We start from the raw sequence: 12,550 nt of genomic DNA on the forward strand, positions 1-12,550 counted from the left end.
GTGTTTCTGCTTTCTGTTTGTTTGGTGGTCTTTGTTTTGCATTGTAAATACCATGATAGGGACCCCTCCTTGGAACATGGCTTATTTAATAATTTATTTGCTATTTATTGAGCGGCGTTGGGATGGGGACAGGAGCGAGGCCACCTCTTCCCAAGAATCCCTCCATCTCTGTGCTCCGGAGACGCCGTGGGCCGCCGCAGCGCCACCGTCTCACCCAGGTCACGAGTTGGAGACTCACCGAACAAATTGGAATTGGCAGCAACGGAGGCTCCGGCCATAGCAATTAAGCTCCAAATGGAACTAAGACACCGGTTATCTCCAGGAAAAACCTCATTCCGATGGGAATTCATTGAGGAATCCAATGCCTTCCCCCCGGGGAACCAACTTCTCTTAAACAGTCACAGCTCCTTGAAAACTAAAAGTGGAGAGAATGAAAACGGTCGCCCCTGGTCTGTAGCCAAGAGAAGCTATACTCCGCCTCATCTTGGAAGGAGCCGAGCCAAAGAGACTGGCGTCGCTATTCTCCGTGCTTCTCTCGCCCGTGTGTCTGTGTGCATGGAAGGGAATGGGCCTCGGGCCTCAGTCTTGTCATCTGTAAAATGGGAATTGGCCTGAGCGTTCCTGGCAGGGTGGGGGGAGAGAGGGTTCTGGCTCTGACACGGAGGACAGCTTCCTGTTGGAATTTTTGTCCCTGGGTCTTCTGCCCTCGGTTGAAGGGCGGCGACCAAGGACGGGAACAGAAAGGTGGGGTGTGGATTTCGTCTGCTGGGGGAGGTCACGATAGCTGAGTTCTGGTGCCAACTATGGGAGACGGCGAGGTGTCGTCCCCTTGATAACTCCCGTGACGTGAGTTCCAGTCCTCTGTTGTTACCTTGAACTTCTCTCCAAGCCTAGTGGGCCACAGTCATCCCAGGAGAGACCAAGGTGGTTTGGCCCGGCCCTGCATGTTACCCCCGTTGGTGGTCATCATTCAAGGAAGCCGGTGACGTAGGGCCGAGTACCACTTTTCAGATGAGAAAACTGAGGCCTGGGAAGGGGGAGTGTTGTGCCCAAGCTCCCTGGAGCTCAGATGGGACTGGAGGTGCCCCTCGTCCCCTTGGAAGCTCTTTCTCGGGGGGGGGGGGGTGTGCTCTGAGGACTTTTGTCTCACTTCTGTCCCACCCCTTGGTTTTCGTCCAAGTGTCCATTGGCCAAGGACCTAGCAGAACCCACCACCCTGGCCCAGGGGACTCGGTACACCTGAAGGCCACTTTTCTACTCTGGGGCTGGGACTCCCACCTGGAAAACACCGAACCAGAGGAGCCATCCCCAGTCCAGCCCAGCCTGACCAGCAAATGCCCTGAGTGTCCACCTCAGAGGGAAAGACACTGCTGTGTCCTCCAGCGTCCTGGGACCCTGTCCTCTGCCCAGCAACACAGTGGCCACGGCTTGCTTGATTTCTGGTCTCTACAACTAGGCCTACCCTCCCCCGGGTTGCCGGTTTTCAGTCCGTATGGAACATGTCTGTGTTCTAATTAAAGGTCCATGGTATGGTGTTCTCATGTCCGCCCCGTGTCCTTTGTCCCTCGGGGGTGGCCAGAAGCAGGGAGGAGGGAGAGAGACAGGGAGCTAGGGGCTCTTCCATGGCTCCTACTGCCTGTCATTGCATGTGAACCTGCAGATAGACCTAAAAGCACTCGGGTTTTGCATGTACCCAAAGGCATTACCCCCAGAAAGCATCGTGGACACCTTACCTTCGCCTTCCACACCACCCTGTAAGGGAGGCATTAGGATCTCCATGTTTGCTCATCTGTGAAATGGGACGATAGTGACCTTTTTGCGATACTAAGGGAAATAAGTGAGGTCGGAGCTTTTTTAAAACAAATGGCGCTTGGGAAGCATTTAAGGATGTCAGTGAGTGAAGTCACCATTTCCTAACCCTAACCTGAGCGGCAGGAGTGGGTTCCTGTCCACAGCACAAAGTCACCCACCTGGAGCAATAGGGGACCTGGGCATGTCCTCAGCGTAGAATCGAAATGTTTCTTCCTGTCCAAGACAGGAGTCGGAAACACCTGGGGTTCAGGCAGGCCAGGGGAGTGGAGGTGAGGCTATATTGTTGAGGGCAGGTAGGAATCTCAGCTCATGCGGCCCAATTTCCCAATGTTTAAGAGAACCTGAGGTCTTAGGTAAAATCTTTTGAGTTTTGAAATAGCCAGGGCTTGGGCTTGTCTTTTGAAACACTGAATTCCAAGGACACGGGCACGCCCACACGGGGACGATGGTGTGGCCTCACCTCCATCCCCCGGGGGTGGGGGGGGGTTGCTGGGGGGTTGCCCCAGCCCCTCATCTACCACATAGCCCCGCCCACACCTGAGCTGGGAGAAAGATGGGACAACACAGGTGACCAACCTCTTTGGGCCAGGCATCCTGCCCCATGGAAATCTGCCTTGCGGACTACTCCGGTGGGACCACTCCCTTGGAATACGCATGGCTGTGCACCCCCCTCCCCCTCCCCCTCCCTCTCCCCCTCCCCCTCCCCCTCCCCCTCCCCCTCCATGCTGACTTCTCTCCAAAAGCCACAACCAGTGACTTCTCCTGATGCCTCGTCAATCAATAACACTAATTAAGAATAAAAAGAACCTCTTAGGGATGGGTTATCAGGTGCCATTTGCAGAAGCAACATCTCATTTCCATAGCCGAGGTCGCCCCATTGGACAGAAGACCAAGTTGAGGCTCACAGAGGCAGGACCCCATGGCGGACCCAAGTCGGCGGCCAGCAAGCCCATTTCTGCTGCACCTCTTTGCCCCTGAGGTGTGCGCACCCCCAACTCAGACCTCACCCTCCATAAGGGCTCCGATCACTTTTTTCCTTCCAGAGAAGCATAGCAGCCGGGAGGCTGTCCCTGTGGCTGAAGTCAGCTGCCTCTGAGTGACTCACGGAGAGGCCAGTCTCCTGCCCTGGCCCTCACTTACAGGAACCCGAGTGTTTGTTTTTCCAGTGATGGCCTTGGAGAGGTGCCCTGCCCGCTCCCTGTCCCAGCTGTCCTGGCTGCAGAGCGGGGACCTGCTCTGGAGAAGTCTCTCTCCCAGGCCAGACTGGTAGCTGCCCGAGGTCGGCTGGAGGGGAGCCAAGCTGCATCCGACACCCCCACTTTCAGCAGCCGCAGGGGCACCCCACAGAAACCTGCCCAGCAGTGGGAGTGACAGGGTAGGCAGGGGCCAGGCCCTCGCTGCTGATTCTCTCCTGCTGCACAGCGCTAAGCAGATCCAGCCCTCTCTGGGGCCAAGTCACTCCACCTGTTAACAGGGAGGATCTCGATCCTGCCTGTGTGTTCAGGTCACTGGCTGGTTCTGCTAAAGGCTCTCTGGGGCATTCCAAACCGAAGCCAGGCTGGAGAACCCTGAATCAGAGGGTCCTTAAGATGCCAGCAGGGTCCTCTAAGCTGCCATCAATAAAGCCATCGAGAGGACCGAGAGGACCAGCACCAACATAGGGGCTGTGTCACGATGGGCAAAGGTGCGACTTATACAGTCGAGGGGCAGAAAATAAAGAATGTCCACGGGCTTCTGCCCTTTTCAATGCTTTATTCACTCAAATCTCTCAATATAGTTTCACTCTTAGGTTTTTAATCAAGAAAGTGACAATCCTTAATGCTGGGCACTGCCATCGACAGAATCCAGCCACAGCAAACATTTCTAGATGAGTTCTAAGCACTGCAAACACACTTAATCATGACAGGCCCGGGACAGACATTCCCTCTGCATGCTGAGCTCAAGGGCCAGATCCAAAGTCTCAAGCCTCAGGCTCCGAGTCCAGCAGATGCCCACTCACTCAGACCCCCGGGGGTCAGGTCAGGGACCAGGCAGGCTTCTCCCGGGGTGGAGCTGATGGCCGGCTGAGGAGAGGGTTGTAGGGAGAAGTTGCAGCTCTCACCAGGGTCAAGATGTGGCTGTAGAGTTCAAGAGCAGAGAGAGCCACGCAGAGGATCAGGCAGAGGAGAAGGGGGGGGGGGGCGTGTCAGTCCAGCTCCAACCTCAGGGCATCAGTGTGGGCTGGCTGAAAGTCTGGTCATTTGCTCCTCCATTTATACTGGATTCTGGGGCTTCCGACCACCCTTTCAAAATCCCTATCAGCTGCCACTGGTTTCTCAGTGACCTCATTCACCCTGAGGTTAAAGCATCTGGTCTGGGGGTCCCCACCCTGATTTTCTTGCCTCTCCCCCTTATGGGGCAAGGATGTATGACAGAGACGTCACTCTGAGTTTGTCAGGGTGGGAAGAAGTGGCTTATTTATGTCAGGGCTATGCCTGATGGCTGTATTGGAGGGCTCCGTAGGTGTGGCCTGGGGAGACTGCAGGTTTCAAAGCAGAGTTTTAAAATGGAGTTGCTTAGGATCAGGCTGCTACCTGCCAGGCACGCTTCCAAGGGCCTCAAATATTTTTTTTTTCTACCAGGGACTGAACTCAGGGGCACTCAACCACTGAGCCCCATCCCCAGCCCTATTTTGTATTTTATTTAGAGACAGGGTCTCCCTGAGTTGCTTAGCGCCTTGCTGTTGCTGAGGCTGGCTTTGAACTCACCATTCTCCTGCCTCACCCCTCACCCCCAGTTGCTGGGATGACAGGCGTGAGAACCACCACACCTGGCCATAGATGCCCTCTCAATGCCCACTGTGCGGATGCAGACAGCAAGGCAGAGACAGGGGTCCTGGGGTGCACGCTGGATGCTAGGATGCGGGTAAGTCCACCGAGCACCCAAAACAGCTGAGGAGGGTCAAGAAAGGTGTCATAGAAAAACCTGACCTCTAGGCTGACCCTGGGCCCTGGGGAGGAGCTGGCCAAGGAAGGGAAGGGGCTTAGGAAAGAGGAGGGAGGGAGCGCTTCTCAGAGGGCCCCACCCCCACAGGCACCCTCCCCACCGGCCCTGGGTGTTCCTTCTGTGATAGGTTTGTTTACTTGTTTAGTGCCATCTCCAGGACAGGGCCTTCTTGGCCTCATTCGTCCCTACCGCTCAGCAGAGAGCGCTGGCATCCAGCTGGTTGTCAAATGACTGCATCTGCCCAGGACTGCCAGCTCGGCTTCCTTCTACCACTCATTCATTGTTGAGCCGGTTCATTATTTATTTATTTATTTATTTGAGGAGTGGGGGAACCAACTCCGGAATTAGAAAGTGCCGTTATTTTTTAAAAAGAGTAACCGAACCCAAGGATTTGGGGGATCAGAAAGACCCGGAGGTGAGCCTGACTCTGCTACTGCCTGGCTGTGTGTCTATGTGTCAGTGACTCAGCCTCTCTGAGCTTCAAGTTCCTTACTTTCCAACAGAGGCAATAAAAGCATCCATCTTGTAAGATTGCCGTGAAGATGAGTGAAGGGAGGCAGGTGGCTCTGTTGGCTGGGTGAGCTCATGGTGAGTTTCTAGGAGGATTCCAGGTCACCTTGGCAAAAGGTCCAACAGTGGGTCCTGCCGTCATTCACCACCTGGAACACCCCATTCTCAAGTGAGGGCCACTCCTGCCTCCCCCTCCAGAGTTTCACCCACTCAGAGGAGTCCAGAGCCACCAGGAAACTTGGCCGGCTCCCCCTGACATGTCGATCGTCAGTGGAGAGACCAGGGGTGCTGGTCATCCCTGTCCACCCAGGTGGGGTCCACTCCCCACCCGGAACGTGGGCCCTGACCCGCTCTGTCGCTGCAGCCAACCTACAGCCAGGTGACGCAGGGCAGTTTTTCCTTCGCCATGGAAATGGGTCAGGTGCTTTCTCAGGGTGTCACGCAGGGTCCCTTTGACAAGTGACTCTCAGATCTAAACCCCAAATAAACAACCCCAAGCACATCAGATAGAGGCGCAGTGTCAAATGGAAACGGGGTTTGAAATAGGTACACACACACACACACACACACACACACACATGCATACACACCTCCCCGGCTCAAGCTTCATAGGGTCAGTGAATTGTTTGAAATCCCACAGTTTTGCAGGGAATAATATCAGCATTTGGGACAGAGGAGTACAGATTCCTCATCAGTTTTCCAAAGGAATTTAACTTAAACCTTTAGGAAATTTAAGTCGATCTGTCCTTGCTGTTTTAGGATATTGCAGAGTTTTTTTTTAAGTTCCCTCCTGGTATCCATTGCCCTTTCAGCCATGCTAATAAATTCCCCATTTTTCAACTAGGTTCCTAGCCACCCAGAATAAAGACTACATTTCCCAGCATTCTCTGCAGCCAGCGCTGGCCATGTGACTCATTTTAGCCAATGAGAATTTGGACCTGCTAACTCCCACAGAGTTCTATAAAAGAGAGTGATCTTGTGGTCTTCATTCCTTGCTACTCTTTTGCTGGCTGGAATGCAGATGAGATGGCTGGAGCTCAAGTGACTCCCTAGTTCACTAGGTGGCACTGCAAATGGAGCTCATATAATATAGGTAGAGTGTTAGGCTGGTTCTACAGGGCTTTGTGGGGCAGGGGCATCAGACCTACAGTGGATACAATATCTCTGGACTTCAACTTTAGGGATAAATAAACTTCACTTCCCTTGTGGCTACTTAACCTCGTTGTTCACAGCTGAGGCTAATTCTAACTCATATTCAAGGTGACATGAAGACAGTCCTTAAAATGAGCTATCTTGTAACTCCTCTCCATCTCTACGCATCCTCCCCAGCTCCTCCTCTTGCCAAACCAGTTCCTGCTTCGTCCTTAATAGAATCCAAGAGAGAGGCCCTCAAGGTCGTAGACCTCCCAGCTCCCCCCTCCCAAAGAACTCTCAACCTCCCTCCGCATAAGGGGCCCTGGTGGCAGGTGTTATGAATGTCCCAAGCTGAGAAGAGCACAGACTACTCTCCCAGTCAGGCTTTTGGCAGCCAAGGAGACGAATGCTTTACCCTCAGAGTGACACTAGCACTGAAAGTCTTTTCCACAAAGCGATGCCAAGGAGACACAATTAGGAAGAATCAGTTAGGTTGTGCTTCAGTAACAAAGAAGTCCAAAATCACAATGTTCTAAAACAACAAAGGTTTCTCTCTCGTTGGCGTCCATTGTGAGCAGCAGGGTAATCAGCATGTGGGTAACTAAGATGCTAGTCATCCTGGTGCAGAGGGAAAGACAAATCCCCCACAGGGTTCAGGCTGGGTGAATCCAGGGGTTTCCCTAGACCTATTAATGCTTTGAACTGGGAGTGACAACTTATTGGTCCCTCACTACAAGGCTTCTCCCAGCCACGGTGGCCTCAGGAAGTGTAGTGCTATCCCTACTTGTGTCCAGAGAGTGGAGGAAGGAGAAAGCGGAAATGTTTGGCAAACAACACTGATTTAAAAAAAAAAAATCCATAAAAATCCACAAACTATATGTCAGGTACTGTACTAGGTCCAGGTGGCACAGCCTCCAGCCATCCCCCAAGACTCCACCCTCCACCCTCAGGCAGCGTCCCGGCCAACAAAGGGGAAGACACAGAAAATGAGAGGTGAGAAGGACCCTCAGCCAGGGGCCGGAGCAACGAGGAACTTCAGCCAGCAGAAGGCGAGAAGCCGGGGACAGGCAGGGAACCCGCGTCCTTCAGGAAACCCTCGGGACCTGGAATCACTCCCCTGTGACCTTGACTGTCACAGACTCGGGGAAGCAAGGCCTGTGGCTTCCTGCTCTTCATCTCTGGCCTCTCGGTGTGCGTTGGGCGAGACCCCAGAGGACGTGCAGAGGCTGAAGGCAGAACACACCAGCCCCTGCTCTTCTCCCATCCAACTGCCCCGTCCGCACACTCTGCTTCTGTAGGTCCCCAGGTCCACAGTCCCATAGGTGGCCCTTTCACCTGGACCTGGGGAAACACCTCCCGGCTGGCTTCCCTGGAGCCTGGCCCCACTGTACCCTCGCCATGAGTGCCAGCGAGCTCCCTTGCATTGTGTCTTCATGGTGCACCTGTCCTTCCCCAAAGAGCACAGTGGGCCTCCAGTGTGCCCAGGGCAAATCTCTCTGCTGACGGACCCAACAGGCCCTCCGTGGTCTGGCCATGTCCCCCTCACTATCTGTGCTAGCAGTTACTTGGGGACATAGGTTCCGTGTTAGGAGGTTTCCGTTGCTATGACAAAATGCCTGATGGAAATAAGGAAGAAAGGTTGATGTGGCTCATGGCCTCAGAAGTTTCAGTCTGTGGTTGTTTGCCCTCTCCTTGCCCCACAGCCCAGTCGCCTTTGGGCCTAAGATGGGTGAGACATCATGGTGGGGAGCACCTAGCTGAGGAAGTTGTCATATCATGGCAGCCAAGAGAGAGTCAAGAAGGAGCCAGTGACCTGCATTCCTTCCAGTAGGCCCTGCCTCCCCAAGTCTCCACCATCTCCCAACAGTGCCACAGACAGGGACCAACCCTTAACATGGAGGCCTTCGGGGGACTTCTATCCAAACGATTAGGGGTATTATAACCATATCTGCTTTGCAAAGGACATGACAGACGTTCAGAGAGGTGAAGTCACTCTCCCAGAGCAGCACAGTAAACAGGACTCAAACCCAGATGTGTTCGGGTTCCTAGCCTCCAGGGTTCACTGTCTTTCCTAAGCACTAAATGCCCACACTATCACGTTCCCAACTCTGGTCCCTGGAAGCCGAGATGAAGGGGGTGTCAGGAGAGCTGCTCAGGAACAAGGAGCAGAGCCCGCGAAAGCCCTGGGCGGTGGCAGCCATCCTTGGTGACGGGAGGGTAGGGTGATCCTCTCCCCCACAGCTGAGCCCCAGCCCCTTGTCCTCGGGTGCCCACAGGAGAGAAGAGCTCCCCAGAGCCTGCCGAGTGCCCACCCCAGCTAGGACAGGGACATGGCTCATCCCAGGCAGCCCCGGAGGTCAATGTGCTCCTGGTGTCGTTAGTTCTACTGAGAAAGTCTGGCAGAAGGTTCTAGAAAAGGAGGCCCAGTGAGAGGGTGGGGGAGGAGGTGGGCTGGTTAGGTCCCAAACACTGGAGGGTCACGGTGCTATTCAAGGAACCTAGAGTGGTTAAACTGTGTGACGCAGGGTAAGTTGTTTAACCTCTCTGATCCTTGCTCTTGTCATCTCTAAATGGGGATAATAACATCTACCTTGGAGCCATCTGGGTGAGGATTAAGTGACTTTGATACCTGTCGGGAACTGAGGGGCTCAAGCGGCAGGAACGTGAAGTGAAGGACATAATTCTATACACTGGGCCCACTGCACTGAACCCGACCTGCTTTCTTTTCTACAAAGCGACTTCCCTGTAGCCCTGCCTGGCTTAAGCCCACAGGACACGGTCCATCCCTCAGCCACCAACCTGCCATCGGCAGGGGACCATGTAGCCCAAAGGCCAATAAGAAGAACCCAGGCTACCTTGAAGGAGGGGACTTTGTGACCCTGACACAGACCAGACCCCAGAACCCGGGGGGCGGGGGTAAGGATCATCCCCACCCACCTGAAGATCTGCAGGGACAGGTTCTAATTCGACCCGGTCATGACGGGCCGAAGGGACCTAGAAGTGTCACGGCAGAGGGGACTTGATGGATGTTATCCTGCTGTCCGTCAAAAGTCAAGAGATGGACCTGGGCAGGGCTTTCTAGAAACTTCTCTGGGATTCCCCCAATAGAACTGGAGTGCGGGGGGGGGGGGCACGCTGTCCCTGTCCTCTCTGAGGGGACCCACCCTTTCCCTTGACAGGGTCCCCTTTCCCCTTTTCTATCCCTTCAATAAACTCGAGCCTGTTCCTGGGAGCCATGGGCCTCAAGTCCTTCTGACTTGATACAAGACTCAGGGTTTGGGGTGGGGGGGGTCTTCACGCTGCCTCGGTGACCCGCAGGCCCGGCCCTGTGACACAGGCTGAGCCATGGCGACACGGCTGCTCTTTGATGGTTATGTGCAGAGGGGCTCAGGAGCCCAGGTCCTGGGAAGGAACGTTGGAGACAATAGTAGGAGGAAGTTAGGCCTCCATGACCCAGCCTGGCCTTGAGAGGACGCGGGCATGGGCTGGTCCCCAAGGGGACTGCGGGTGTTTATTTTATTCTGTTTGTTTACTCAGCCCGGGCTGGAAACTCAGGCAGATCAGGGTCCAGAGGCCGCCAACCGGGAAGAGGCCAGACTGCGGAGCCTCCAGGACTGTCTGCCCCCCACAGTCGAGTTCATTGTCCAGCGGGGGGGGGGGGGCTGTGGGGCCCAGATTCTGCCGCTCACAGGACACCGTCCACTCAGCCAGGGTCTGCGGCTCCTGTAGTGTCCCAGGCCATGGGGATGATGCCACCCTGAACAGGACACCAAGGGCCCCGCCCTGGAGAGCAGGAGATTCCTGTAGTGTGGTAACTCGGGGTCCCCCTGAACCCTGGAGGGTTCTTGTCTCAGGCACCAGGAGAATGGGGTCCGCAGGCGGCAGAGGGTGAGGACACAGGAGCTGGTTCATCAGAAGCCAGAGAGGAGGACACACAGCATGGGAAGGGCCCAGAGAGGGTGCTCAGGAGGCCGAGGCAGGAGGATCTCGAGTTCCAAGCCAGCCTCAGCAACAGCGAGGCCCTGAGCAACTCAGTGAAAAATAGGGCTGGGGGTGTGGCCCAGTGGTGGAGTGAGTGCCCCTGTACAGAGGGGCTGGGGCTGGAATTCCCCCAGGGGACAAGAGGAAATGTCCACTCTTCCTGCAGGACCGGAGAGAAGCCTGCTGGCTTGCTTTTTAGGCAACTGACAGGCCCCTTTCTTGGCCGGCCCCTCCTTCCCTGCCTACCTGTGTGGCTTCTGCTGCTGCTTCTGCCTGCAGGCCGGGCCAGAGCCCTAGTTTCAGGAATGCAGGGTGATGTCACCTCCCCCAGGCTGTCTGCCTTGAGGATTGTTGTGGCTATTTCCGTCCCCTTTCCTTTTCCCAGAGCATCTGCCTGGAGGCCCCCTCCCCAGAGCCTGCCCCTGTTCTCACCTGACCACTCTCCACATCTGTTCGCTGACTGGTCACCAGGTGGCCGGGCGAGCAGGACTAGCAGCTGCCTCTGTCCTCAGTGTCCCCAGACAGAAAGCTGGCCTGACCCGGATACACAAGGAGGAGACTTGAGACAGTGCCCCGAGCCACAGGCAGGGGCTGTGCGACCTCACCCCATCCTAGTTACCACTGTCAACTCCCAAGTCCCATTGGCTGTGTGGCCCCCGGACAAGCGGCTTCAGCTCTCTGAACCACAAGGCTGCAAGGAGGTCAGGAACAAAACCGGTTGCTCCTAAGGTATACAGGCAGTGCTCCATAAATGTGAGCCATGACTGGTTGCAGGAGTTGAGCAGCCAGGAGCGACCCAGGGTTGGATCCCAGCTCTGCCCCTCAGCCAGATCCATGGACGTAACCAAGTCACGTATCGCTGAGCCTCAGTTTCCTCATCTGTGAAACGGGGATAATAAAGTGGCCTCCTCCCAGGGCTGTGGGGACAGGAGAGGAGCCAAGACACCCACTGAAAGTGCCTACCAGAGAAGCCAGCGCTGGCAAGGGCCCCGCAGCTGCTAAGGGACGCGGTTTCTAACTCCCAGGGGCACGGTGGGTAGCACTGCGCCCTTCTCCCCTGGGAAGGTGGCTGAAGCCCGGGACACTCAGTTCTCCTTCCCAGCGCCCTGGCTCCAGAGGAGTCTCCTTCCATGCACAGGGGTCTTCTGGAAGTTTCAGGGTGGAGTTCAGGAGGGCGGCCTGGGGGGAGGGGGAGGGGGAGGGGGAGGAGAGGAGGACCTTCCAGAACACGCCCCTGCCCAACGCCCACAAATGCGGGCTCCCGCCCACTCCGCCACCCGCCCCAGCCCCCATTTCTGGCCTGCGATCTGCCCCGGATTCTCCCCATAACTGGCTTCAAACCCAGCCGCCCCGCCCAGCTGTAATTACAGAGAGAGCCCAGGAGGAGTCTGTGCCCAGCCCTGACGTCAGCCAGAAGCTTCTAGCCGGATGAGCTCACCCCACAGGGAGCAGCAGTGGTCCCACTCGGGAGATGTCACGCCCCTGGGGTCTCTTCCTGATGCAGAAAAAAAAAAAAAAGCCAGAGGGTCTCAGTGGGCCCCCTCACCGCAGATCCAGGCTGCCCGCTGCATACCTGCTTGGTGGGTGGGGAGGTCCAGGCTCACCTGTTCCCCACCTGCAAAACGCGGGGGGGGGGGGTGCCCACAGCAAAGACATCGTGGTGAGGTTGTGTGCAGCGTCTTGGGGGCCCACGGCAGTGCCACACGAGGCAATCAACGGTGGTGACTGCTGTCACTGTGTATTATTATTTTTAGCAGAGTGCTTCATCCCAGCGCTGCTTCATATCAAAATAATGGCTCAACCTATGACTCACGGGCTCCTGGGCACCCCCACCCCACCGGCTCTGGTGGAGAAGGCAGAGCGAGACCCTGAGGCCCTCAGGGGAGGAAATGGCAGGTCCAGAGTCGCCTACCCCTCCGGGACAGACAGGTCGAAGATGGGAGGATTCATCAGTCCCCTCTTTTGGGAACAGCAGGGAGCTCTAGAAAACAGGCCTGTGTCCCAACAGGAGGTCCTCCTGGGGAGGGTACTGATTAAATCAGGATGTGGGGCTAGGGCTCCTGAACACTTCCCGTGGCCGTTTCCTCCTCTGTGGAATGGGATGGCAGAACCCTGGCTTTACAGGCTT

At 55.8% G+C, this 12,550-nt stretch overlaps 1 long non-coding RNA gene across 2 annotated transcripts; it reads right to left on the reverse strand.

Moving 5' to 3' along the window:
• Positions 1 to 3,583: 3,583 nt before the first annotated feature.
• LOC113193073 (uncharacterized) lies at positions 3,584 to 12,494 on the reverse strand. 2 transcript variants are annotated; one of them, XR_013343292.1, is made up of 5 exons: positions 12,027 to 12,494; positions 11,861 to 11,917; positions 11,386 to 11,567; positions 10,855 to 11,301; positions 3,584 to 3,929 (listed from the first exon to the last, which is right to left on the reverse strand). It is a non-coding gene; the product is annotated as an uncharacterized LOC113193073 (long non-coding RNA). The 2 variants fall into 2 exon arrangements; XR_013343291.1 differs by having other exon boundaries at positions 11,791 to 11,917.
• Positions 12,495 to 12,550: the final 56 nt, after the last annotated feature.

Source organism: Urocitellus parryii, chromosome 3, assembly GCF_045843805.1.
Source record: "Urocitellus parryii isolate mUroPar1 chromosome 3, mUroPar1.hap1, whole genome shotgun sequence".
Lineage (NCBI taxonomy): Eukaryota > Metazoa > Chordata > Mammalia > Rodentia > Sciuridae > Urocitellus > Urocitellus parryii.